This window comes from Manis javanica, chromosome 2, assembly GCF_040802235.1.
Source record: "Manis javanica isolate MJ-LG chromosome 2, MJ_LKY, whole genome shotgun sequence".
NCBI lineage: Eukaryota > Metazoa > Chordata > Mammalia > Pholidota > Manidae > Manis > Manis javanica.
In genome coordinates this window covers 23,469,235-23,494,127 of record NC_133157.1, presented here as the reverse complement: position 1 = coordinate 23,494,127, position 24,893 = coordinate 23,469,235, and the positions used below count along the sequence as shown (strand labels likewise).

Genomic DNA, 24,893 nt, shown 5'->3' with positions numbered 1-24,893 from the left:
TCCAAACCTGGGTTACTGTGATATTTTTCCAATCTGAGGCTGCCTCTACATCTGAGGTGGATGGCAACTTTCTAATCCTTTCCTGACTGGTGGAGTTGTTCCCTTTCAGGACATGAATCAGCCCAGATCATTTCTCAAAGCCACCTATGTATGCTGAAGATTAATACCCTTAACTTCCAAATGCTTTGAGTATTTGTGTGTTTTCCTGTATTTTAATGAGTATTTTTATGGTAGTATGTGGATGATCTTATCACTGGGAGACAAGGGAACAACACAATGTATACTTTGCTGTCTGTGCATGAACTAAATGAACAGATTCATGGCATTCAATCATCAGCAGACTTTGAAAAAGTGACATACTTGTTACTGATAATGACATACATCTATTATTTGCATAGTGATTTGTGGACTGAGGAGCTAGCAGAAAAATCTGTACTTTATGCAATTACTAACAATTGATATATCTTGGTAACTTAAATTTGAAACATGCTGTTGGTGAGCATATTGTAAATATACCAGTACTGTCACTCCAGCCACTTACTTATGTCCTTTGAATACTCAAGAAAAAATGTTACCCTAAGATTTATCTCATCAGCTGTTCCTGCTGCCTAGAACATTCCTGTCCCAGATATTCACATCTGCTCACTTTCTCATATCTTCAGATACATGATCAAACAACATCTTCTCAATATAGCTATCCCCGGGCACCCCATCTTCTTTTATCTGACACTCTTCATCCCCCTAAACTGATTTATTTCCCTCCATAGAATTCTTTATCCCTGATACATTAACTTTATTTTAATGTCTGTTCCAACTAATGTGAGTAGGAGTTTTGTCTTGTTCCCTGATAGATGTCCAGTGCTTCAAACATAATGTACATGGTAGGTACTCAAATAGATTTTAAATGAACGAATGAGCAGTTATCTAAGGCAGTTGGAAAACAACCTATTATGCAACCACCTGAGTCAGTGTTACTGGGCACTAGGAGAGCCCAAGCAGGGGAATAGAACATACAAGCCATTTACATGAGTACCTGCATCTGATTGATCCATGGATTTTTGATTTGGTTTTTGAAGGTCAGCCATGAAGTTCCAAAACATGGCCCTAGAGATACAGAAAAAATTCATGAATAAAAGTTCAGGTATTGTACCAGTAGGGTATTAAGATTAGTATGTCATCTATGTATGCATTATAAAAACCTATTTATATATTTAGTAGCTATTGTGGAAGAGTGATGGCGGTTTTTTGTTTGTTTTATTAAGGTATTATTGATATATACTCTTATGAAGGTGTGATGAAGTTTTAAAGAGAGGAGGTTGACATTTATATTTCTATAATCTGAATGTTTCCATTCTCAAAGTAGGACCTCTCTTTATAGAAAATGCTTAAGAGAATTTCTTCCAAGTTCAGTTTTACATCGTTTTCATGTTCACAGCTAAGGTTCAGCTAAGTATAGCTTTCACAGAATCACTTCAGTCACTGAACACTCAAGCATCTAGTGATCACAGAAAACCATTACTGTTAATTGTAAATGCTGGCAATGACAGGTGACAGGCAGGTGGTGACTAGTGAATGTACTATCTAATTTTTGAATAGCAACTTAATTTTCTAGAACTAATTTAAAAGCTTCTACAACAGGTAACAGTTAAATATATGTCACCTATTTTGATCATAACTCAGTGCAAAAATGTATCTATTGCAACTGCATGTAATTCTGCGTTGGGCAAAGAAAACAACTTGGCTGAATCTGCTCATAGCTAATTAAACTTCTATCAGCCATGTAATATTTGTTACTTTCTCAACAGAGGAGTAACTTAATGAGATTATTCTTTGTATCTCAAGTGACCTGTAACAAAATGTCTTTACTGTCTTATTATTAACTATACAATTACATAAATTGATCCAGGTAGAGCTTGTGGTGTAGGGGCCTCCTGTACTTGCCTCACACCCCTGATGTTAGGACCACCAACATGCCTCTGCTTCCCCTAAAGTAAAGCAAAATAAAGCCTGGTTCTTTCTTGTTATATCCAGTGACTGAAGATGAAAATTCTGACTTCACCAATTCCAGTATTCATCAAAGGGGAAGAATAGAGCTATCCAGTAACATTCTGTTAAAATATGCCAGTCCACTGGTTTCATAACCATCAAGAAGAGCACTCCAGAAAATATCTTTTGTTTAAAAGATATCATTAAGTTTTTGTACATAGGTAAAACAGGAGGTCCAAACTCAAACATCATTTATGACATCAGTTCCTTCATTTGGCTTCATTATGATCTTGGTTACAAAAACTTCTGAGTTTTTGTGGATAAGAAATCTAGGATTCAGACCTAAATCTGGCCCTTGCCAACTGTATGACCTTAAGAAATCCCTTAACTTTTATGAGCTTTAGTTTCTTCACCTATAAAATAGGATGGCACTTCACCTGCCTCAGAGCTTCACCATGAGGATCAAAGAGCCGACTATAAGAAGTGAGTAGGACTCTACTCACATGTGAAACACAAAATGAACCAACCTCACTATGTGAACCAGTATGGGAAATCAATAAAATTAAATAATAAAATAAAAATTCATACAATAAACAAAATCCTTCTAATCCTTGCTTAGGATTCATAATGTAATCAGCAAAATTTGAAATGGGTGATATGCTCATTAATGAATTTTTGCATAAACTGATCAAATCCCAGAGTGACAACCCATTTCCTGGTCTTTTAAAATGGTTTATGTTTCATTCAAGACAAAAAAATCTACCAGGCTGAGTATGAACTCAAAGAAAAGATGGGAAAAGCATTAACATGAAAAATATTTAATACCATGCAAAAGGCCTATTATATGGCTGATTTAACCAGCCACCCATGTCTGTTACCACTAGAAGCTGACTCTTCCAGTGATTCAGAAGGTGTAAGGTGATCACAAAGCCAAATTTTAACTGTCTTGCCCACTCAATGTTGGCTGTTTGACTTGTTTCCCATGCATGTGTTTCTCCCGTGAGGAAATCTCCTTATACTACAAAAATATTTCTGTGGTTGTATAATAAGTATCACAGATGTGCAGGAAAACAGGAGAGAGCTGGATTTAGTTTTCATATCTTAAAAAGATCCAGGCAAGTTTTATGGATCATTCTTTTAAGATTACTTAAATTTTGCCCACTTTCAGATTCCTAGTGATGCTATGAGACTAATTATGCACTTCAAAGGCTTTTCTGGGGGTGCAGCCCATTGGCAACTGGCAGAATTACAAAATTTGCACAAGTTGTCTGAAAGCTTATAACTCATCATTCCTGGGTGAACATTGGTCATCTTTGCCTAGGCAGCCACCTACATGCCCCTCCAATGTAGAGGCAGGAAGTAGAGGGAATCACCATAGGGTGAGTCCCCAGGGGAGGCAGGAACTTGCTCTTGCTTCCACCATGAAATCAGCATCTCTTCCCAACTGCCGTCTCCATATGCTGGGACATCAGCATGTGACCTAGGCTCGGCCTGGCCAATCACAGGATGAAACATGCCTCTCTGGAACGCTGAATCTCAGAGGCGGCAAAGATGCAGCATCATTTGGGAAATTATTCACAAAGAGGCAACAGCGTCGATAATCCAGAGGCATAGACCGAAAGTTCCAGGACCAGTGGTGCCAGTACTGGAGGCCAGAGGAGACTTCCCATGGCTTTTCCCCATTGCCAGACCCCAGGATTTTTGTACGACCTCTGAGCTTGATTTTTTAGCCTTTTGATGACCTGCATCCAATATTGATGATAACCAAGCTCTCAATTAGAGAATTAGCTGAAGCTGTACAAGGAGGCACTATAGATATAAATATAAATAAGACATGTGTTGGGCCTTGGAGAAGCACAGTGTGGTGAGGCTGGTGATGAACTAAAATTCAATTCTGATCCCAGTTCCTCCAGACCCCCATCCTCTTTCCTTTCTCCCAGCTCCCAGATTCTCTGATCAGTAGCTTTCTCTTAAAATGTATTGCTTTCTAATCTGTTTTGTAGGTATTTTTTTGTCAGGCCTAAAAGACGGGGAGCATATCAGGCATATAAACCCTATATATTTTTTTTAAGCCATCATAGCACTCAGCCTAGTGTCTGAGATTTAGGAGGTTCTTTTCACAGAAACATTTACTTCCAATTGGCCTAAACATCCCTTGCATAGTAATAATGAAGCTTTGCTGCACTAGCCCACCTCTTAGAGAGAATATCCTATTACAAACAATTCAATTATGTGAACACCATAAATGTCTTTGCATGAGGTTCTCACTTCAGCACAGCTGATGAACAGCCTCCATAATCTGATGATCTTCCACCCCATAAACACGTCATGCTGGCACCTACTCAGTGCAGGGCCTGTGCTAGGAAACGCAGATGCATCACAGTTCTTCAGGGAGTCCATAATCACAAGCAAATCAAACCATTAAAAGTGTTCCCAGCACCCAATCTGAGAGAAGCCTAACAGTAATGGGGTTATTCCAACTGTCATTATAGAGATAGAATGAGAAAGCTAAAAAGGGAATGAAAAATCATAGGTACTGAGGAGGTAGGAAGAAGCCAAACACTTTTGAAAGTCAAGCAGTTGCCATAAATGAATGAAAGTCAGGTACCAAATGTGAGATAAAAGAATCCTCAAGACCAAGCAGAGACCAAGAGAGAACAAAAGCCTGGAACAATTTCATGCTCACAACAGCAAGACTGGGCAAGGGAATGAGGAAGCACAAGCAAATAATAAATTCCATGAACATATTGGGCTGGCGTAGCAGGGTGGGCAGGTCACTGGTGGGTTAAAGTCATGGTTTTCTTAGCCCATCCCCTGACACTAATGCAGTAACCAAAACAAGCACAAGATTCTCTAGTAGAACACTGAAGAAACTGAAGTTCAAAAACGGTATTTCATTTCAGAATTTCAAGTAGATAACAGATGAACAGCCAGTGGCAGAAGAAGGTAAGTGTGGAATAAAGCAAAGATACAGGACAGAGCAACATTTGTTCTGTGCAGGGAGAGAAGGGACCTGCAGCTAAAATGACAGGAGCAGGAAATGTTCAGGGAAGATGCAAGAAAAGTAGTCTGGGTTTAGACTGGGAAGGGCCTTGGAGGACATGTTGAAGAATTTGAATTTCACCCTGAAATCAACAGCAAGTCTATCTCAGCTTTCTGCAGGAGGGTATTGTGTTGCAAAGCTGGGTTCTCTGGGAAGCCACTCCAGAGACAGAGATGTGGATGCAGGGACATTACAGGAGGCTGCCAGAAGGTTCAGGGCCTGTGAGGGAGTGAATGAAGCAGCCCTGAGCAAAAGGAGAGATTCTGCTGTGATACAGTCACACAAAGGCCTCAGATGACCCCTGGGAACTATGAATAAACAAGTCAGTCACTGCTGGAGGTAGAAAGAAGGTCACTTGTGCTGTATGCATCAGTGCAGTCAAAACAACACAGCACACGAGGCTGAGCTCCCTCCACGTACCAGGGACTCTGCTAAGACACTTTTCTTACTAGACCTTTTTTAATCCTCCCCAAATCCTATACAGGCATGCCTCAAAGATATTGCCAGTTTTGTTCCTGACCAGTAAACCAAATATCACAATAAAGTGAGTCAATGAATTGTGTTTGTTTCCCGGTTCATATAAAAGTTATGTCTATACTGTTCTGTAGTCTACTGTATGCAGTAGCACGATGTCAAAAAAAAAATGATGTGTATACCTTAACTAAAAAATACTTTGTTGTTAAAAAGTGCTAACCATGTTCTGAGCTTTTAGCAAGTTCCAATATTTTTACTCGTGGAGTGTCTGGCCTCAGTGTTGATTGCTACTGGCTGATCAGGGTGCTGAGGATTGGACAGCTGTGGCAATTTCTTAAAATAAGACGACAGGAAGTTTACCACATCAACTGACTCTTCCTTTCATGAATGATTTCTCTGCAGCACACAGTGCCGTATGATAGCATTTTGCCTACAGCAGAACTTCTTTCAAAACTGGAGTCAGTCCTCTCAAACCCTGCTGCTGCTTCATCAACTAAAGTTATGTAGTATTCTAAATCCATTGTTGTCACTTCAACAATCTTCCCAGCCACTTCACCAGATTCCATCTCGAGAATCCACTTTTTTGCTCATCTGTGAGACACACCTCCTCCTCTGTTGAAGTTTTATCATGAGATGCAGCAATTCATTTCCATCTTCAGGCTCCATTTCTAATTCTAGTTCTCTGCTATTTCCACCACATCTGCAGTGACTTCCTCCACTGAAGACTTGAACTCTTCAAAGTCATCCATCAGCAACTCCTTCCGAACTCTTTATGTCGATATTTCGACCTCTTTCTGAGAATCATGAATGTTCTCAATGGCATCTAGAATGAAATCCTTTCCAGAAGGTTTTCAACGTACTTTGCCCAATCCATCAGAAGAATCAGGATCTGTGGCAGCTATAGCCTTACAAAATGCATTACTTCAATCATAAGACTTGAAAGTCACAATTACTCCTTGATCCATAGACTATAGGGTGGATGTTGTGTTAGCCGGCATGAAAACATAATCTTGTACATCTCCATCAGAGCTTTTAGAAAACCAGGTACATTGTCAGTGGTCAGTAATATTTTCAAAGGAATCCTTTTTTCTGACCAGTAGGTCTCCACAGTGGTCTTGAAATATTCAGTAGCCCATGTTGTAAAGAGATGTGCTGTCATCCACGTTTTGTAGTTCCATTTATAGAACACAGGCAGAACAGATTTAGCATAATTGTTCAGGGCCTTAAGGGTTTTTTGTGTTCATTTTTTGCCTTTTTTTTATTTTGGTATCATTAATGTACAATTACTTGAACAACATTATGGTTACTAGGCTCCCCCTATTATCAGGTCCCCACCACATACCCCATTATAGTCACTGTCCATCAGCATACTAAGACGCTATAGAGCCTCTACTTGTCTTCTCTATGCCTACATTATGTGTGCTAATCATAATGCCCCTCTTTCCCTGCCCTTATCCCTCCCTTCCCTCCCATCCTCCCCAGTCCCTTTCCCTCTGGTAACTGTTAGTCCATTCTTGGGTTCTGTGAGTCTGCTGCTGTTTTGTTTCTTCAGTTTTTTCTTTGTTCTTATACTCCACATATGAGTGAAATTATTTGATACTTGTCTTTCTCCACCTGGCTTATTTCACTGAGCATAATACCCTCTAGCTCCATCCATGTTGTTGCAAATGGTAGGATTTGTTTTCTTCTTATGGCTGAATAATATTCCATTGTGTATATGTACCGCCTCTTCTTTATCCATTCATCTACTAATGGACACATAGGTTGCTTCCATTTCTTGGCTATTGTAAATAGTGCTGCAATAAACATAGGGGTGCATCTGTCTTTTTCAAACTGGAGTACTGCATTCTTAGGGTAAATTCCTAGGAGTGGAATTCCTGGGCCAAATGGTATTTCTATTTTTAGTTTTTTGAGGAACCTCCATACTGCTTTCCACAATGGTTGAACTAATTTACATTCCTACCAACAGTGTAGGAGGGTTCTCCTTTCTCCACAACCTTGCCAACATTTGTTGTTGTTTGTCTTTTGCCTGTTTGTCCTAACTGGTGTGAGGTGATATCTCATTGTGGTTTTAATTTGCATTTCTCTGATGATTAGTGATGTGGAGCATCTTTTCATGTGTCTGTTGGCCATCTGAATTTCTTCTTCGGAGAAGTGTCTGTTCAGCAACTCTGCCCATTTTTTAATTGGCTTATTTGCTTTTTGTTTGTTGAGGTGCTTGAGCTCTTTATATAATTTGGATGTCAACCCCCTTTTAGATATGTCATTTATGAATATATTCTCCCATACTGTAAGATGTCTTTTTGTTCTACTGATGGTGTCCTTTGCTGTACAGAAGCTTTTTAGTTTGATATAGTCCCACTCGTTCATTTTTGCTTTTTTTTCCCTTGCCCAGGGAGATATCTTCATGAAGAAGTTGCTCATGTTTATGTCCAAGAGATTCTTGCCTATGTTTTTTTCTAAGAATTTTATGGTTTCATGACTTACATTCAGGTCTTTGATCCATTTGGAGTTTACTTTTGTGTGTGGGGTTACACAATAATCCAGTTTCATTCTCTTACATGTAACTGTCCAGTTTAGCCAACACCAGCTGTTGAAGAGGCTGTCATTTCCCCATTGTATATCCATGGTTCCTTTATCATATATTAATTAACCATATATTCTTGAGTTTATATCTGGGCTCTCTAGTCTGTTCCATAGGTCTATGGGTCTGTTCTTGTGCCAGTACCAAATTGTCTTGATTACTGTAGCTTTGTAGTAGAGCTTGAAGTCAGGGAGCCTAATTCTTCCTTCTCAGGATTGCTTCAGCTATTTGGGAGGGGGGGGGGCCTTAAGGTTTTTAGAATGGAAAATAAGCACTGTCTTCAACTTATAAGTCCCCAGCTGCATTAACCCCTAACAAGAGTCAGCCTGCTCTTGGAAGCTTTGAAGCCAGGCATTGACTTCTCCTCTTTAGCTGTGGAAGTCCTAGATGGCATCTTTTTCCAATAGAAGGCTGTTTCTCCAACACAAAAAATCTGTTAGCTAGTGCAGCCACCTCCATGAACTATCCTAGCGAGATCTTCTGGATACCTTGCTGCAGCTTCTACATGAGCACCTGCTGCTTCACCTGCACTTTTATGCTGTGGAGATGGCTTCTTTCCTTAAACCTCATAGCCAACCTCTACTAGCTTCATGTTTTCTAGTGCAGCTTCCTCACCTCTGTCAGCCTTTGTAGAATTAAAGAGAGTTAAGACCTTACCCTGAATTAGGCTTTGACTTAAAGGAATGTTGTAGCTGGTTTGATCTTCTACCCAGACCACTGAAACTTTCTCTATATCAGCAATAAGGCTCTTTTGCTTTCTTATCATTCATGTGATCACTGGAGTAGCAATTTTAACTTCCTTTGCATTCACAACATGGCCATTTGGTACAAGAGGCCTGGCTTTCAGCCTATCTCAGCTTTGAACATGCCTTTCTCTCTAAGCTTAATCATTCCTAGTGTGTGATTGACAGACATGGGACTCTCCTTTCACTGGAACCCCTAGAGGGCATTGAAGGGTTATTAATTAGCTGAATTTGAATATCATTCAGGGAGGCCCAAGGAATGGGAAAGAGACAAAGGAATGGCTGGTCTGTAGAGTCAAAATAAACACAATATTTATTAAGTTTGTCATCTTATATGGACATGGTTTGTGGTGCCCCAAAACAATTACAATAGTAACATCAAAGATTGCTAATCATAGGTCACCATAACACATATAATACTGAAAATTTTGAAATATTATGAGAATTACCAAAGTGTGACACAGAACCATGAAGTGAGCAAATGTTTTTGGGAAAACGGCACCAATAGACTTGCTTGACCCAAAGTTGCTATAACCCTTTTCAATTTGTAAAATATGCAGTATCTGCAAGGTGCAATAAAATGAGGCATGCCTACACATGGTGTGGGGGAATCATGGGGAAGACAGTGTAGCACAGAGAAGGCAAGTGGTGACTCTGTGGCATCCTGTTACACTGATGCACAGTGACTGTAATGGGGTATGGAGGCAGACTCGAAAATATGGGTGAATGTAGTAACCACATTGTTTTTCATGTGAAACCTTCATAAGAGTGCATATCAATAATACCTTATTAAAAATAAATAAATGAGGTGTGTCTATTTAACATTTCCATTCTATGCATCAACTATTACGGACCTGAGAAGTACATTCAGGTAAAATCAGTAATAAACAATCTTGCTGTGACCACATGACAAAAGGCTAAAAAAAGAGACCAAACATAAATGTTTGTGGGATAAATTTTTTAAAGAATTACGGAATCGTGGGTAGAAGAAAAGGGGTGAGAAATTTTACTTTTCCTTTGTGAGATTTTTGTTTTACTCTTTGTAAGAGTGAGCTGAGGAAAACAAAGGAAATTCCTTTGCACATAAGCTGTTGCAAACTGTCAGCTGGATTTTCATGAAATAAAACAGAACAAGGGTTTTAAAATAAGATGAAGAAGAAAGAAGACTAGGAATTAAAGCAGTATTTCAGAAAAGCGTCTCAGTAATAGCGTAAGAAAAGAAATAAATGAAATAGCTACACATAACTGTACTTAGATTTCTGTCTCTAGAGATACATGTGCATGTGGGTGACACATATTGTGTCTTACCATAGAATTTAATGATCATTACAATGACTAACATTTACTGGGCACTTATTTTGTACCATTTACTCTGCTGAGATCTTTACACTCACTTCCTCATTTAAGCCTGTTAAAAAATAAACTGAGGCTTATTAAAAATTTTACAGGTTTATTTGAGAAAAAAACTATTGGAATCAGTCAGTGCCAAACTGGAAGTAGTGAGTAGCTCTCCTCAGGGAGAAGACAGGGCAAAGACTTACACAGAGAAAGTCTGGTGAGCAGAGAAAGGGAATGATTTGATTGGCTATAGATTAGAGCCCAGGAAGCCAATGGGACTGGTTGTCCTTAGGACTTTGATTTCATGACCTTGAAGCATTCACAGCTTAGACTTTGGTTTGCTTTCTAGGCCTCCATGGGGTTAGACACACAGCAATCTAATGATCTCCCTGCTTAATTAATTTAACGTTTTTCACAGCCACTTTAGGAGTATATGTTTGTAAAGCCATTCTATCACCATGTACATGTTTTACTCACCATTTTTACAGATGAGGAGACCAAGTCTCAGGGAAGTTAGAAATCTGGCCCAGAGCCCAGTAGCAAATAAATGGCTGAGGTTACCTTTCTGACGAGAGAACCTGCTCACTCAAGCACTCTGCCAACATTCCTACACAGTTGACATTTACAGAGCACCTTCCGAGTCCTCTTTTCTTGTGCCCCTCACCACTGCTTATGTACAAATGTCAATCAGCACTTTGCAGATGTCCAGAGAACTTGAACAACTTGTCCTGATCCCACAGCCCATAACTAGGGAAACCAAGGTTTGAACTCCTGATGAGAGCCTCTGGACTTTTGCTACATAAACCACACTGATGCTGTAGTTAAGAAAGACGAAAGAAGTTTGTCCATCAAATGCTTTAAAGATACAAATGTCAAACATGACAGACTTTGGCACAGGTGGAAGGTAATAATGTTTGACTGTGTCATTTTTGTGAGACATGAATAATATAGATCCAAAAGCAACCCTGGGAAAAACCATTTCTGGCCAACAGAGGAGGAAACTAGTACAAAGTTCTTGGAATGCATTCAGCAATATGTATGGAGAATTTCAAGTGGACAGGTTCTTTGGCCCAATAATTTTATTTCTGCTTTACAGTGGCATCTGGTCAGCAGCCCCTGTCAGAGCTGCACCATGAAAATGAAGTCAGATAAAAAGAGCAAAACCTCCATCAATACTGAGAATTAAGCCTGACAGGAACAACCAGCAAATTTGGAAATCCCACCTGAAGCATGGGTGTTGCTTTTGAACTACTTAAAATGTTGGTTGGTACCTATTTGAGGACTAAAAATCTTAGCAATCACTGTCAGGACATGGGGAGGGAAGGTCTGTTAGTGGCATAGTGCAACCAGGCGGCAAAGCACCCACCTCAAGATAGTGGGTGCCACAGGCAGGACCAGGAAGAGGAGAAGCCAAGGAGCGAAGCATGCTGGATTCTAGAATTTATGTCTTCCGTCGATTCTAAGTGTCAAACAGCGGGGATGTGACAGAAGAGAATATATTACCCTAACCTGACAGAATCACTTTCATTAAAGGCCAAATCAGCGTAGAGCTCTCCATATGAGAATTCAAGGGAAAATTCAGCTAGTGCTCTTGACAAATTCTACAGAAAACCCAAGAAGAGCATTGACCATGCAACTCAGAGAATAGATTACTTCCTTAAAATGGCTTATGATAGGAACCAGAAGAAAGTTTTAGGAAGCAATTTGGTATCTTTTGTAAGATTAGGGAAAAAGAAAGGTTGTTTTGAAATGGGGTGGAAGGAAAAGGGGAGCAACAGATAAAGCATAAGGAGAGAGCAGAATGAGATTAAAAAAGAAAAGAATGCTATGAAAGAAGATGAGCTGAAGAAATGAGATGACAGGATTTTTTAAAAATATCCTATGAGCAAAGAGAGGTCATTACTTATGCACACATTCATTGGCGCACACACACACACACACACACAGAATCTGTCTTGTGGAGAAAAATTTTTTAGAAAAGTGAAATTACAAAGGAAAAAAGGAATGTTAAGATACTGGGCAATAGACCTGAAGAACAGAAAAACCTAAGCATATAGATTTTTTCAAAAAGACACCAGAGTAACTGTAGAAAAACAATTACAACACACATATTGTTTCTCCTAGATACACACACACACACACACACACACACACACACACAATTCAGAGTAGAAATCAAGACAGTTGCCTAATATTAGGCAAAAGTAAAATGAAGGTGTTATTTTTAGATGTACTCAGACAGCTGTTTACATTTTTACTGTAAAGAAAAAACCAACCAAAACTCAGGTAGAACTGATGGGTTAACAGAAAGAAAAATAATTAGATAGATAAATAAGCTTAGTATAGACTTCTATATATCATTAAATTATAGAAAACAATGGAGCAATGTCTTCTGTATATTGAGGGCAAAATTAAGAAACCAGCAATTTCTATACCAAGTCAAAATGTCATTAATTTGTAAAAATAAGAGAAAGATGTTTCAGATTTATAATATCTCAGAAAATACTATATTTTAAGGTATCTTGTGAAGATATACACCAATCAAGGTCCCCAGAAGAAGGGACATAATAAAGATCAGAGAAGAAATAAATAAAATTGAGAAGAATAAAACAAGAGCAAAAATCAACGAAGCCAAGAGCTGGTTCTTCGAGAAAATAAACAAAATAGATAAGCCTCTAGCCAGACTTATTAAGAGGAAAAGAGAGTCAACACACATCAACAGAATCAGAAACGAGAAAGGAAAAATCACGACGGACCCCACAGAAATACAAAGAATTATTAGAGAGTACTATGAAAACCTATATGGTAACAAGCTGGGAAACCTAGGAGAAATGGACAACTTCCTAGAAAAATACAACCTTCCAAGACTGACCCAGAAAGAAACAGAAAATCTAAACAGACCAATTACCAGCAACAAAATTGAAGCGGTAATCAAAAAACTACCCAAGAACAAAACCCACAGGCCAGATGGATTTACCTCAGAATTTTATCAGACATCAGAGAAGACATAATACCCATTCTCCTTCAAGTTTTCCAAAAAATAGAAGAGGAGGGAATACTCCCAAACTCATTCTATGAAGCCAACATCACCCTAATACCAAAAACAGGCAAACACCCCACCAAAAAAGAAAACTACAGACCAATATCCCTGATGAACGTAGATGCAAAAATACTCAACAAAATATTAGCAAACTGAATTCAAAAATACATCAAAAGGATCATACACCATGACCAAGTGGGATTCATCCCAAGGATGCAAGGATGGTACAACATTCGAAAATCCATCAATATCATCCACCACAGAAACAAAATGAAGGACAAAAACCATATGATCATCTCCATAGATGCTGAAAAAGCATTCTACAAAATTCAACATCCATTCATGATAAAAACTCTCAGTAAAATGGGTATAGAGGGCAAGTACCTCAACATAATAAAGGCCATATATGATAAACCCACAGCCAACATCATACTGAACAGTGAGAAGCTGAAAGCTTTTCCTCTGCAATCAGGAACAAGACAGGGATGCCCACTCTCCCCACTTTTATTCAACATAGTACTGGAGGTCCTAGCCACGGCACTTAGACAAAACAAAGAAATACAAGGAATCCAGATTGGTAAAGAAGTTAAACTGTCACTATTTGCAGATGACATGATATTGTCCATAAAAATCCCTAAAGACTCCACTCCGAAACTACTAGAGCTAATATCGAATTCAGCGAAGTTGCAAGATACAAAATTAACACACAGAAATCTGTGGCTTTCCTATACACTAACAATAAACTAATAGAAAGAGAAATCAGGAAGACAATTCCATTCACAATAGCATCAAAAAGAATAAAACACCTAGGAATAAATCTAACCAAGGAAGTGAAAGACCTATACCCTGAAAACTACAAGACACTCTTAAGAGAAATTAAAGAGGTCACTAACAAATGGAAACTCATCCCATGCTCCTGGCTAGGAAGAATTAATATTGTCAAAATGGCCATCCTGCCCAAAGCAATATACAGATTCGATGCAATCCCTATCAAACTACCAACAGCATTCTTCAATGAACTGGAACAAATAGTTCAAAAATTCATATGGAAACACCAAAGACCCCAAATAGCTAAAGCAATCCTGAGAAGGAAGAATAAACTGAGGGGGGGGGGGGATCTCACTCCCCAACTTCAAGCTCTACTACAAAGCCACAATAATCAAGACAATTTGGTACTGGCACAAGAACAGAGCCACAGACCAATGGAACAGAAGAGACTCCAAACATTAACCCAAACATATATGGTCAACTAATATTTGATAAAGGGGCCATGGACATACAATGGTGAAATGACAGTCTCTTCAACAGATGGTGCTGGCAAAACTGGACAGCTACATGTAAGAGAATGAAACTGGATCACTGTCTAACCCCATACACAAAAGTAAATTCGAAATGGATCAAAGACCTGAATGTAAGTCATGAAACCATAAAACTCTTAGAAAAAAACGTAGGCAAAAATTTCTTAGACATAAACATGAGTGACCTCTTCTTGAACATATCTCCCTGGGCAAGGGAAACAAAAGCAAAAATGAACAAATGGGACTATATCAAGCTGAAAAGCTTCTGTACAGCAAAGAACACCATCAATAGAACAAAAAGGTACTCTACAGTATGGGAGAATATATTCATAAATGACAGATCCAATAAAGGGTTCACATCAAAAATATATAAAGAGCTCACACACCTCAAGAAACAAAAAGCAAATAATCCAATTAAAAAATGGGCAGAGGAGCTGAATAGACAGTTCTCTAAAGAAGAAATTCAGATGGCCAACAGACACATGAAAAGATGCTCCACATCACTTGTCATCAGGGAAATGCAAATTAAAACCACAATGAGATATCATCTCACACCAGTAAGGATGGCTACCACCCAAAAGACAACAACAACAAATGTTGGCGAGGTTGTGGAGAAAGGGGAACCCTCCTACACTGCTGGTGGGAATGTAAATTAGTTCAACCATTGTGGAAAGCAGTATGGAGGTTCCTCTAAATGCTCAAACAGACTTACCATTTGACCCAGGAATTCCACTTCTAGGAATTTACCCCAAGAATGCAGCACTCCAGTTTGAAAAAGACAGATGCACCCCTATGTTTATCGCTGCACTATTTACAATAGCCAAGACATGGAATCAACCTAAATGTCCATCAGTATATGAAGGGATAAAGAAGATGTGGTACATATACACAATGGAATATTACTCAGCCATAAGAAAAAAATGGATTCTACCATTCGCAGCAACATGGATGGAGCTAGAGGGTATTATGCTCAGTGAAGTAAGCCAGCTGGAGAAAGACAAGTACCAAATGATTTCACTCATATGTGGAGTAAAAGAAAACTGAAGGAACAAAACAGCAGCAGAAGCACAGAACCCAAGAATGGACTAACAGTTACCAAAGGAAAAGGGACTGGGGAGGATGGGTGGGAAGGGAGGGATAAGGGCGGGAAAAAAGAAAGGTAGCATTACAATTAACATGTATAGTGTGTGTTGGGGGGGCACGGGGTGGGCTGTGCAACACAGAGAAGACAAGTAGTGATTTTAACAGCATCTTACTTTGTTGATGGACAGTGACTGTGAACAGGGATGTGGGGGGGACTTGGTGATGGGGGGAGCCTAGTAAACCTAATGTCCTTCATGTAATTGTAGATTAATGATACCAAAATAAAATTCCAAAAAATAAATAAATAAATAAATAAATAAAAAGTCAACATAAAAAAAAAAGATATATACCAATCAAATGAAAGATAAGAACCCAAGAATGAAGAAATCAGGGTATAAAAGGACTAAAGCTAACTACTGAAATGTGGTGAACACAGATCTTGGTTCATAAGTTATAGATATCGTTATGAAACAAAGGAAATAGAAAAAAATTGAAAGACAATAAACACAAGGCAAAACTATTAAAAACTTTAATCTGGTAACCTGGTAACCAAGCCAATGTTGCAAACCTACTTCAAGTATAATGAAAATACAGCACTTCCTTAATTTTCCACCTTCACTTTAGTGCCAAGGGGTTCAACTAACATTTCTGAAAATGAAAATAATCAGAGTTTTGCTTTTTTTGATCTCTATGAAATTAGTGAATAAGAGTTAATAGAATGAGAAGTACTAACATTAAAGCTAACAAATACAACAGGAAATGTTCTTCATAATTTATTTTATTTATTTTTTTACTTAGAGAAAAACAACCACTTACGTTTTTCTAACGTGTTTTCTAATATATTACTATTGCTTCTTTTTTTTATTAAGGTATCATTGATATACAATCTTATAAAGGTTAAACATGAGCAACATTGTGGTTTCCACAGTCACCGATATTATCTAGTCTTCCCCCACACGCCACCACAGTCGCTGTACATCAGCGTAGCAAGATGCCACAGAGTCACTACTTGTCTTCTTTGTGTTACACTATCTTCCCCGTGACCCAAGACACATGTGTGCCGATCATAATGCCCCTCAATCCCATTCTCCCTCCCTCCCCACCTGCCCTCCCCCACCCTTCCCCTTTGATAACCCCTAGACCCTTCTTGGAGTCTGTGAGTCTGCTTTTGCTTTGTTATGCTCCACAAATGAGTGAAATCATTTGGTACTTGTCTTTCTCCACCTGGCTTATTTCACTGAGCATAATACTTTATAGCTCCATCCATGTTGTTACAAATGGTAGGATTTATTTTCCTCTTATGGCTGAATAATATTCCACTCTGTATATGTACCACTTGTTCTTTAGCCATTCATCTGCTGATGGACACTTAGGTTGCTTCCATATCTTGCCTATCGTAAACAGAGCGGCAATAAACACAGGGGTGCATATGACTTTTTAAATCTGAGATCTTGGTTTTTTTTGAGTAACTGCCTAGGAGTGGAATTCCTGGGTCAAATGCTCTCTGTACTTTTAATTTTCTGAGGAACCTCCATATTGCTTTCCAGAACGGTTGAACTAATTTACATTCTCACCAACAGTATAGAAGGGTCTCCCTTTCTCTGCATCCTCACCAGCATTTGTTGTGCCTTGTCTTTTGGATGTTGGCCATTCTAACTGGTGTGAGGTGATATCCCATTGTGCCTTTAATTTGCATTTCTCTGATATTTAGTGATGTGGAGCATCTTTTCACGTCCCTGTTGGCCATCTGAATTTCTTCTTTAGAGAATTGTCTGTTCATATCTTCCACCCATTTTTTAATCAGCTTATTTGCTTTTTGGTTGTTGACGAGTGTGAGTTCTTTATATTTTTTGGATGTTAACCCCTTGTAGGATATGTCATTTTTTAATATATTCTCCCATTCAGTAGGATGGCTCTTTGATCTACTGATTGTGTCCTTTGCTGTACAGAAGCTTTTTAGTTTGATATAGTCCTATATGTTCATTTTTGCTTTTGTTTCCCTTGCCTGAGGAGATGTGTCCAGGAAAAAAGTTGCTCATATTTATATTGAAGAGATTTTTGCCTGTTTTCTTCTAAGAGTTTTATGATTTCATGACTTACATTCAGATCTTTGATCCATTTTGAGTTTACTTTTGTGTATGGGGTTAGACAATAACCCAGTTTCATTCTCTTACATGTAGCTGTCCAGTTTTGCCGACACCAGCTGCTGAAGAGGCTGTCATTTCCCCCATTGTATTGCCATGGCTCCTTTATTGTATATTAATTGGCCATATATTCTTGGGTTTATATCTGGGCCCTCTATTCTGTTCCACTGATCTATGGATCTATTCTTGTGCCAGAACCAACTTGTCTTGATTATGGTAGCTTTGTAGTAGAGCTTGAAGTTGGGGAAAGTAATCCCCCTAGCTTTATTCTTTCTTCTCAGGATTGGCTATTCAGGGTCTTTTTTAGTTCCATATTAATTTTAGAACTACTTCCTCTAGTTCGTTGAAAAATGCTGTCAGTATTTTGATGGGGATTGCATTGAATCTGTAAATTGCTTTAGGCAGGATGGTCATTTTTACAATATTAATTCTTCCTATCCATGAGCATGGGATGTATTTCCATTTATTGGTGCCTTCTTTAATTTCTCTCATGAGTCTCTTGTAGTTTTCAGTGTATCAGTCTTTCACCTCCTTGGTTAGGTTTATTCCTAGGTATTTTATTCTTTTTGATGCAATTGTGAATGGAATTGTTTTACTGATCTCTCTTTCTGCTAGTTATCATTAGTATATAGGATTGCAACAGATTTCTGTGTATTAATTTTGTATCCTGAAACTTTGCTGAATTCAGTTATTAGTTATAGTAGTTTTGGAGTGGATTCTTTAGGGTTTTTTATGTGCAATACCATATCATCTGCAAACAGTGACAGTTTAACTTCTTCCTAACCAATCTGGGTGCCTTTTATTTCTTTGTGTTGTCATTGCCGTGGCTAGGACCTCCAGTACTATGTTGAATAAAAGTGGGGATAGTGGGCATCCCTGTCTTGTTCCCGATCGCAGAGGAAAAGCTTTCAGCTTCTCGCTGTTCAGTATGATATTGGCTGTGGGTTTGTCATATATGGCCTTAATTATGTTGAGATACTTACCCTCTATAACTATTTTCTTGAGAGTTTTTATCACGATTGGATGTTGAATTTTGTCAAATGCTATTTCAGCATCTATGGAGATGATCAGGTGATTTTTTTCCTTCTTTTTGTTGATGTGGTGGATGATGTTGATGGATTTTCAAATATTGTACTATCCTTACATACCTGGAAAAAAATCATACTTGATCACAGTGGGTGGTCTTTGATGTATTTTTTTATTCAGTTTGTTAATATTTTGTTCACTATTATTGCATGTATGTTCATCAGGGATATTGGTCTCTCATTTTCTTTTTTTGTGGTGTCTTTGTCTGCTTTTGGTATTAGGGTGATGCTGGCCTCATAGAATGAGTTTGGAAGTATTTCTTCTTCTACTTTTTGGAAAACTTTAAGGAGTATGTATTTAATTAATGGTTATAAATATATAAATTATAAGGTATTAAGTCTTCACTATATGTTTGATAAATTCAGCAGTGAAGCCATCTGGTCCAGGGATTTTGTTCTTAGGTAGTTTTTTGACTTCCAATTCAATTTCATTTCTAGTAATTGGTCTCTTCAGATTTTCTGTTTCTTCCTGGGTCAGTGCTGGAAGGTTGCATTTTTCTAGAAACTTGTTCGTTTCTTCAAGGATATCCAATTTGTTAGCAAAACATTTTCACAGTATTCTCTAATAATTCTTTGTATTTCTGTGGTGTCTGCAGTGAATTTTCCTTTCTCATTTCTGATTCTATTTATGTGTGCAGACTCTCTTTTTTTCTTGATAAGTCTGGCTAGGAGTTTACCTACTTTGCTTATTTTCTTGAAGAACCAGCTCCTGGTTTCATTGATTCTTTCTACTGTTTGATTCTTCTTGATTGTATTTATTTCTGTCCTGATCTTTATTATGTCCCTCCTTCTACTGACTTTGTTCTTTTTCTACTTTTATTAATTATGAGTTTAGAATGTTCATTTGGGATTGTTCTTCTTTCTTGAGGTAAGCCTGTATTGCAATATACTTCCCTCTGAACATTGCCTTCACTGCATCCCACATATTTTGTGGTGTTATTATTTTCATTTGTCTCCATATATTGCTAGATGTCTTTTTATTTACTCGTTGATCCATTGATTATTTAGGAGCATGTTAAGCCTCCATGTGTTTGTGGGCTTTTTTGCTTTCTTTGCATAATTTATTTCTACTTTCATACCTTTGTGGTCTGAGAAGCTGGTTGGTACAATTGCAATACTTCTGAATTTATTAAGGCTCCTTTTGTGGCTTAGCATATGATCTATTCTTGAAAATGTTCCGTGTGCACTTGAGAAGAATATGTATCCTGCCGCTTTTGGGTGGAGTGTTCTGTACACTTCTGTTAGGTCCATTTGTTCCAATGTGTTGTTCAGTGCCCCTGTCTCCTTATTTATTTTCTGTCTGGTTGATCTGTCCTTGAGTGCTGTGTTGAAGTCTCCTAAAATGAATGCATTGCATTCTATTTCCCCCTTTAATTCTGTTAGTGTTTATTTCACATATGTATGTGTTCCTATGTTGAGTGCATAGATATTTATAATGGTTATAACCTCTTGGACTGACCCCTTTATCATTGTGTAATGTCTTTCTTTATCTCTTGTTACTTTGTTTGTTTTGAAGTCAATTTTGTCTTATATAAGTACTACAACTCCTGCTTTTATTATTTGCATGAAATATCTTTTCCTATCCCCTCACTTTCAGTCTCTGTATGTCTTTGGGCTTGAAGTGAGTCTCTTGTAGGCAGCATATGGAAGGCTCTTGTTTTTTTTATCCATTCAGTGACTCTATGTCTTTTGAATGGCACATTCAGTGCATTTATATTTAGGGTGATTATCAATAGATATGTACTTATTGCCATTGCAGGCTTTGGATTCACCATTACCAAAGGTTCAAGGGTAGCTTCTTTACTATCTAACAGTCTAACTTAACTCACTTAGTACACTGTTTCAAACACAATCTAATGGTTCTTTTTTCCCTTCTTCTTCTTCCTTGTCCACTCTTTATATGTTAGGTGTCCTATTCTGTACTCTGTGTATCCCTTGACTTACTTTGTGAGTAGTTGATTTAATTTTGCATTTGCTTAGTAATTAATAGATCCACTTCTTTTACTGTGTTTTTATTTTCTCTGGTGACAGCTATTTAGTCTTAGGAGCACTTCCATCTATCACAGTCCCTTTAAAATACACTGTAGAGATGATTGTGGGAGGTAAATTCCCTCAGCTTTTGCTTATCTGTAAATTGATTAATCCCTCCTTCAAATTTAAATGATAATCTTCCAGAGAGAGTATTCTTGGTTCAAGGCCCTTCTGTTTCATTGCATTAAATATATCATGCCACTCCCTTCCGGCCTGTAAGGTTTCTGTGAGAAGTCTGATAGCCCAATGGGTTTTCCTTTGTATGTGATCTTATTTCTCTCTCTGGCTGCTTTTAATACTCTGTCCTTGTCCTTGATCTTTGCCATTTTAGTTATTATATGTCTTGATGTTGTCTTCCTTGGGTCCCTTGTGTTGGGAGATCTGTGTACTTCTATGGCCTGAGAGGCTATTTCCTTCCCCAGATTGGGGAAGTTTTCAGCAATTATTTCCTCAAAGACACTTTATATCCCTTTTACTCTCTATTCTTTTTCTGGTACCCCTATAATGTGAATATTGCTTGGTTTGGATTGGTCCACAGTTCTCTTAATATTCTTTCATTCCTGGAGATCCTTTTTTCTCTCTATTCCTGAGCTTCTTTGTATTCCTGTTCTCTAATTTCTATTCCATTTACCATCTCCTCTATATCTTCTAATCTGCTTTAAAATTCCTCTTTTGTATGTTTCATTCCAGATACTGTATTGTCCAAAATTTCTCTCTCTTTCTTGAAGTCATCCCTGAGATCTTGAACATTTTTCTGTATCTCTGTGAGCATGTTTATGATTTTTATTTTGAAATCTGTGTCAAGAAGATTGGTTATTTCAGTTTCACTGAATCCTCTTTCTGGTGTTTGAGAGATTTGGGTTTGCACAAGGTTCTTTTGCTGCTTCAAATTTGTAATGAAAAATATAGAACAATAGCTTTGTGTAGATGGTGCCATCTAGTGCCCAGAAGCTCTACTCTCTGGAGCTGTCCAGCACCTGGATCAATGGCAGGGGTTGCAGGTGATCGGTGCTGTTGCCTGCCGGGAGGAAAGAGCTCTGTCCTGTTTCCTGGCTGCAGTGCCTACTTCCATTTCCTAGGCCAGTAGGCTGAGTGCGCAGGGAGCAACCTCTGTATTATGCCCCTATAGCTGCCATAGGCAGGGCTGCCCTCCAGCGGGCCTGTTGCCATAGTAGGACTGCAGGTTTGTGAGCCAGTGCCAGCCGGGAGGATGGAGCAGCAGGCTGCATATCACAGTAGGGAGTCCTCAGCACTTCGTTGTCAGCCAGGGGGATGGAGCACCTGAAGCTCCTGAAAGTTCCCAACCTGCTGGGCTAAGTGTACCAGGATGATTTTGTCCACCTATCTTTTCTCCTGAGCAGCCAGCTCTGTGTAATCTTTGCCCCTTTAGCAATCCTCTCACCATTGGGAAGTCTTTCAAAGTGCCTGCCTTTCTTTTGTCCCAGAGTGGCCTGTTGTGGGTACCTGTTCTCCACAAGTGGCTGGAATCTCCGTCTCTCCAAGTGTTCTGCCTGTCTTTGCTTTCTAACCCCACTCATCTCCATAGCACCATGTAATGTAGGTTTGTGCTCCCAGAGCAGGTCTTCAGGGCAGGGTGCTTAGCAGTATTAGACTTCTACCCTCTCCCTCTCCACTTCTCTTCCTCCTGCCAGTGAGCTGGGATAGGGGGAGGGCTTGAGTCCCACCAGATGGCGGCTTTTCTACTTTACCTTTTCCATGAGGTCTTCTCTTCTCCCCAGATGTAGGCAGTCTGTCACAGTCTTCTTTCTGGTTACTCTTTCAGGATTCATTGTATTTCCTGTATTTTTGTATTATAAGTGGTTTGGGGAGGAGGTTTATGTCTCACTTCTCATGCCACCATCTTTAAGCCTCTTTCAATTTACTTTGTTTTAACTTAGAAATGGACCAATTGCAACAAAAATATTCTCCAAAACTTGCAGGATCATGCAAATCACTTATTATTTCTTTCCCTCTTCTTCCTCCCACTCCCACATGTTACAGAAAAATGCTTTCACTTTTCCCACAAGATACTTCCTTTTGGAATTGTAGGAAATATTATCTATAACTTAAAATTTGTTAATTAACACAGCAACACTAACTTATAAAAAGACATATATCCTCATTAGCTGAAACAGATTCTGCTGCAATTATTACTTGCATTATTTGATGATTAGGATTAACTTGAGACACTTTCACTAACAATTAAAAATATGCAAATACTTGGGGGCACATAAAAATGGTCACAGACTACTTTTGATAGTTCATGTCTCTAAGTTTCCCATTTCTCCAGTTCTTTGCTGGCTCTCCATTTTTACCCTCATAGGGACTTGAAAAGAAAAAAATACTGTAGTATGTTTCTAATTTATTTATACTTAAATCACCAAAATGCTCTTTTGTAAGAGTCATTTGATGTCTAAGTATCCTTATGGGGCCCTTTCATTAGCCATGTCCCTGCTCCCGGAAAAAAACAGGAAGTCACAATTTGCCACAATTAAAAAGACTGAGCAGGAAAACAAGGTTTGAATTCAGTTCCACATTGGTCTCAGAACGCAGTGCTGACTCTCTCTAAGTAGCCTTCTTGTTTTACAAAGATGTTTCAGAACACAGCAGGCTCCTCTAAATTTAAAGTTCATGAATGGAAGGGAAAGTTTATAATAACTGCACTTGGGTTGCAGTTTACCTTCATATTATGTGTGAATGGGAGTGGTGGGGGTGGATATGATCCCTTAAAACAGAATCATAAATAGGAGTGGGTAAAGAGCCTTAACTTTGCTACTGAGCTATGCTGATTTCCTCTGAGCTGAATCAAAGGAATTCACTGCCAAACTAAAATTCTAGCAACTATGTACTGTACCTGAGGGAAAAAAAAATTAGTAGACATAAGTTTCTCTGTTTTCTGTTCTTCTCCCACAAATATAAATTAGATCTTTGGCCTATCATTAACTGTTGGTAATAAGGTAACCCAGTTCTAGCTTCTGAGGAGAAAATGATGTCTTCCACAAATGAAATGATGTCTATCAGTGTTCCATAAAATTTTACTTCAAATTTCATAATCTCCAGATCCTTTGTTTCTGAAACAAGTGTGAGATTTACTAAATTATCAGTCAGGATCCAATCAAGAGACAAGAATCACATTAGTTCTTTGAACAGAGATCATTTAAACATGAAGGATTTTTAAAAAATAGGCAAAAAGTTGTTAAATAAGGAACTGAAAGAGTAAAAAGAAGACTCAGAGGTGTCACAGATGAAGCAATTTCAAGAAGCATCCATCACTCCAAAGGAAGTGTCTGGAAGATTAAAATGTGAAGCCCCAATGAATGACAGTCTGCTCAGGAGGGTTTTCTGAGGCCAGTTTTGGTATCTCTGAGCTCAGAAGATAAGCTCTGCTCACCAGCCATATGTCTGAGGTGGCCATGAAGAAAACTGGGCCTGGGAGAGGTGGAGAACTGCAGCCTGGTTTCAGGGACTGCTACAAAGGCACGGCCACTTCAGGGATGGAGCAGCAAGGCGAGGGGCTCTCAGGAGCCAGGCAGACAGGAAGGAGCAAGTCCATCCCCACTAGCACCTCCTATGGACAGACGCTTGTCTTGGAGCCAGACAGCAAAGCAGAAATGAGGTTTGCAGACTCTCTGCCCTAGCTCACAAAGGAGCACAGAAGAGTGGGTTGGGAGATGAAAGACAATACTTAATGGCCAGTCCTCTGAGATATAAAGTAATTTAGGAGGATGACTGAGCCACCTATGAGTTATCATTACCAATTTACACTTAAAAAAAGCAGGCTCAAAAAAGTGAGTTCCGCAACTGAGTCAAATAGTAATAATAATATTAATATTTTCCAAACACTATATGCCACACATGGTTCTAAGTGTCTTATGTGTGTTAATTGTTTACAGTAACTTTTAAGTCTTTGTAATAATTCTGTGAGATACTACAATTAGCAAACTTTCCCATATGAGGAATCTGAGGCACAGAATGGTTAAGAATTTGGCCAAGGTAACAAAGGACAGATGATTGGGAATTCTAGCCAGTCAGGCAGTCTGGCTT

General features: G+C 38.6%; 1 long non-coding RNA gene across 2 annotated transcripts in view; it reads right to left on the bottom strand.

Moving 5' to 3' along the window:
- The window catches only part of LOC140847176 (uncharacterized), a 393,974-nt gene that overhangs the window by 205,506 nt on the left and 163,575 nt on the right, over nt 1-24,893 (bottom strand). Inside the window, exon 1 of one of the 2 annotated variants that reach the window (XR_012126892.1) lies at nt 1,034-7,991. The exons of the other annotated variant lie outside the window; for it this stretch is intronic. This is a non-coding gene — a long non-coding RNA (uncharacterized lncRNA). Of the gene's footprint in view, nt 1-1,033; nt 7,992-24,893 lie in introns of those variants that run through there. 2 annotated transcript variants of the gene reach the window in all.